Source organism: Lathyrus oleraceus, chromosome 4 (genome assembly GCF_024323335.1).
Source record: "Lathyrus oleraceus cultivar Zhongwan6 chromosome 4, CAAS_Psat_ZW6_1.0, whole genome shotgun sequence".
NCBI lineage: Eukaryota > Viridiplantae > Streptophyta > Magnoliopsida > Fabales > Fabaceae > Lathyrus > Lathyrus oleraceus.
Genome location: NC_066582.1, coordinates 364,791,031 through 364,795,635, shown reverse-complemented (window position 1 = coordinate 364,795,635; position 4,605 = coordinate 364,791,031).

Here is a 4,605-nt window from a genome sequence, read left to right as displayed (position 1 = left end):
CTGTCAAAGTTTAGCGCTATGTTAAGCAATCGTAATTGGACTTATGTAGAAGTCACAACTATTTGAGTCCGGGCAATAGAAATTTTAGTGTTAATGCATGTTAGAGATATAGTATTATGAACCATACTCCTAAAACATACCACACTTAAAAGAAAATGCCAAAAGGGGTGGACCACTTGATCTCCCTCATTAATTGAGGTGGCAGATCAAGTGGATATCATCATGCGTTCCATGATAGACTCTAGTCAAAGCGCTGCACAAGTGGTAATTAAAACCAACGCGTGAGATTAAAACAAAATGAGAGATCCTATTGTCTGAGACATGCCAACGCATTGCCGGAGCTGCAACTCCGGTGGACCTCACTAGACTGGTCCACCTTCAACCATCACCAAAATAAAAAAGGAGGACATAAATTTAAAGTAAAAATTCTCAGGAGCTCGAATCTGACCTTAATTTCATCTAACTCCAAGTACAATGAAAGATACAGGGAGTTGAATTTTGAGGTTCATGATCTGAGTTACTTCGAGTTGACCTCAAAGCAACTCAATATTGTTGCCTACATTGGTAGGACTCCATACAACCAAAAATTAAGAAGAATTATGGAGAATTGAGTGAAAATCGAAGAAAACAAAAAAATGAGAAAATCACCTCCACTGTTGGTTCAGATGGCCACGATCTTGCTTCCAACTTCACGTAGCCTAACTCTAGATGCTTGATTGAGTAGAATTGAATCAAAAAGTAAGATTGACTCTTGGAGATTTGAATCTCAAAACAGTGGAGATTCAAACTCGATTTCTAATGGAAATCCTCAAGGTTATCATTTGAATGAGAGGGTTTAGGGTTGGGGATTCAAAGTTGGCGCGCAAGTGTCTTTAATTCTCATCATGGAGGGCTCTATTTATAGCCAAAGCATTGATAATTGCACACTTCATTCAGAACTCTAAAAATAGCAATTTCCTTGCATGGATGCATGGGTGTGTGATGGGCCCATGTAATCATTCAATCAGGTCCAAAATTGTGTACAAACATTGCTGAAGTCATGTTATGCCAAATGGTGATCCAACTTTAAGCCATGCACAAGTCACTCATACTTTGTCCAAATGGGATGAAATTAGACTTTTTGGAAAGGTTAGATCAACAGGAACAACTTTTATGTTGAACACGTTTCCATTTGAAGCTTGGATCATGATGAACTTTGAGGTGGAAGTTTGGGAAATCAAACATATAAAAAAAAATTCTAAGTGTCAAGCCATATGTTCACTTCTTCCACCTTGGCTAACGTTTTATATGAGCTTCAAATGATGAAAGTTCCTTCATCAAAGTTGTATATCTATCAAATTAATTCAAAATGGTCACAAATTTGACCTCATTTGGATTTAGTATGAAGGAGTTATGCATTTTAGAAGTTGAGGAAAATCACTTGTTCAATGGCATGGGTCCAAAATGATCTATAATGTCTCCTCATTTCACATGCATTTAAAAGTTGAATTTGCTCTCCCTCCAAACATAAAAGTAGAAGTAGACATATTTAATTCGATCATGCAACTTGAATGGCTTTCATCGCACAAACAATGGGCAAGTTATGGTCTTGGGAAGTTGACCTCCAAATTAGGGTTTATACAAAATCACCTATAACCTTTCACCATACAAAATGACTTTCCAAGAAAAACTACCTCTAGACCTAAACATGAAAGTTGTTTGAAATATAAGTTAAAGTAACTTTTCTCTTGGAATCATTTTCATATGACATAAAATGTAGGAGATAGGGTCTAGGGAACCCCAATTTTGATTAGTTGACTTCCTCTGGTCAACCACCATGAACCAACTTGCTAGCTTGCTATTATATTAACTTTTGGGGCTCATTGAGGATCATATATGCATAAGATGATGAAATATTAAGTATCCCTTGAAATATTTGATCAATTGTTGAAGAAGCTTGTTGAAGAAGTTCTACTAGTAGAATTAGGGTTTCCAAGGCAAACAAACTCCAAACTCTTGATGATTTATTTATCAAAATAACATGTGAAGATGATGGGGATCCATATATGATGCTTAGATCCATAGTAAACCAATTATTGATTGAGCTCCTTGCAATGAGGGTCTTAAACCCTAGATATGAGCTTGATAGATCAAAGGTGAGCATGTGCACTACCTACAAAATAGTTAAACTATACAATGACATATGTTTGGTATTTTGGTTAGTAAATAAAGATAAAATATAAACTATGATACAATCAAGTGTGCTTGGTGATCTCTCCCAAGGCAAACCCAATGAATGAGGGGTAAGGAGGATGCCAAGATGTGATCCCAATGCCAATGCATATGATGAGATAGCATGAGGGATCTTAGGGTCTAAATTAGGGTCTTGCACGTAGGTCAGGCTATGAATTTTAAACTTCCAGGGAACTCGAGGGATTCCATGAAAATAAATCAATAGAAAGACTCAGTCGGGGATAAAAGGAACATCTGTAGGGGAAACGGGTAGATCAGATCAAAGCTAAAATACTCGAACCAAACAGGAAAAGGAGATCTCAACTGAGGAAATACGCACTCAAACTCAACTAGGGAAGAAATGATCTTCAACACAGGAGTAACGGAAGTATATTATCCACTACCTGTTACTGGGTAAAGAGATAACATAATCTGTTAGAGAGGACATTCGCTACCGGTTAGGGTAACCATATCAAGGATGACTCGCTGAGGAAAGAACCAAATCAAATAGGATTTACAACTACCGGCTACTGGGCAGAAGACCACAAAGAAAGAGTATAGCCGTCATGGTTAAAGTGAACATATCAAGGATAGACTCAAATAGAAGAATATTCGTCATCGGTTAAGATGAACATATCAAGGATAGACTCACTTGGGGACATTAGGAATAATATTCGTTACCGGTTCGGTTAAACATATCAATGATAAACTCCCTGAAAAAGTAGGAATTATATCTATCGGCTACTGGATAGAATACCGAAAAGAGAATATCCGCCATCGATTAAGATGAACATATCAAGGATAGACTCCGAGGGGAGAAATAGGAATTACACCTATCAGTTACTGGATAGAATACCGAAAAGAGAATATCTGTCACCGGTTAGGATGAACATATCAAGGATAAACTCCGCAAAGGGGAAGCAGGATTTACAATTACCAGTTACTGGGAAGAAGACCGCAAAGAAGAGGAAATCCGTCACCGGTTAGGATGAACATATTAAGGATTAACCTTCTGGGGAACAAAAATAAGGATTACAACTACCTTTATACAGGGTAGAATACCAAAGAGAGAATATGTATCCCTGATTGAAGTGAAGATATCAAGGATAGACTCAAAGCAGGGGAAGAAAATATCCGTCACCAGTTAAGATGAACATATCAAGGATAAATTTTCTGGGAGACATGAAAACGAATCCACTAGGGAGAAAAAGGTTACTTTTGCCGGATATTAGGGCAGAAGTGAAATACTTGCAAATTGAGAAGAATATTACCAGTTACTGGGTAATAGACTCTCAGGGGACCAAAAGCATCTACCTAGGTAAGATCTAGAAAGAAACGGTCAATCAAAGACTCAACCCAATAAGGATATAAATAGCGGGAATGATTCCATCCAGATAATGAACATGGGAGGAAATTGAAATAATGAACATCCACGAGGTAGTAACTCAGTGGGGAATGAGAAGGTTAAATTCTTTCTGCTTAAGGGGCTGACACTCTATAATTGAAAAAGGACAAACACACTAAATCTGCGTGGGGGGGGGGGAGGATACCACCGTAGCAGAGGATCAGAGAAAAATGAACTACAAAGTGAGTTATTAATGCAATTATGAAATCTATGAATGTATACGTATATGTATATGTATATATGATGATTATGCTGACAAAAAAATCACAAAGGATACAAATGTCACTGGTCTGCATCACCAGTACAATACTAATCCAATCCTCACCGGAGGGAAGCATCTGCTGAAGAGGAAGGGTTGCGAAGGATGAACGAGAATCACCTATCTCAAAGGCTTAATCCTAGCTAGGGAAAAAGGAAAAGGTTTGTGTCGCATTACGCGAAAAACCGGCGGGAAAACAAGAACAACAGAGCCGCCACCGTGCGTTATTTATCCCAAAAGAGGGAAAGGAAACGCTCAGAGTAAACCTGGAAAAGACATGGTCTCGCGACCAAAGAGAATGGGATCGGGAGTCGGTTATGCGAAGGGAAGGTATTAGCACCCCTACGCATCCGTCGTACTCGACGGGATCCACGCACAATAGGAAGGAAAATGGTTGCTAAAACACTGCTCAAACTCACACACACTGGCTGAAAGAGACACAAGAAAACAGACAAGACTGAACTCGGCAGGATATCGCATCCTGGGCCTACTTAGTCTATCAGGCATAGACATCAGAGTCTAAGTAGTTCGACCGGGGGAAAACAACACATGCTCGCTAGGATGTCGCATCCTATGCATACGTATCTCCTTTGGACGAAGGAGAATCAGAGCATTCGTAGCTCGGCTAACACGCACACAAACAAACACAGGCAAAGGCAAACGTGGAGCCTGAATGCCAATCACTGGACTTACATCAGCATCTGAACCAAGACAAACCCACACTGGAACC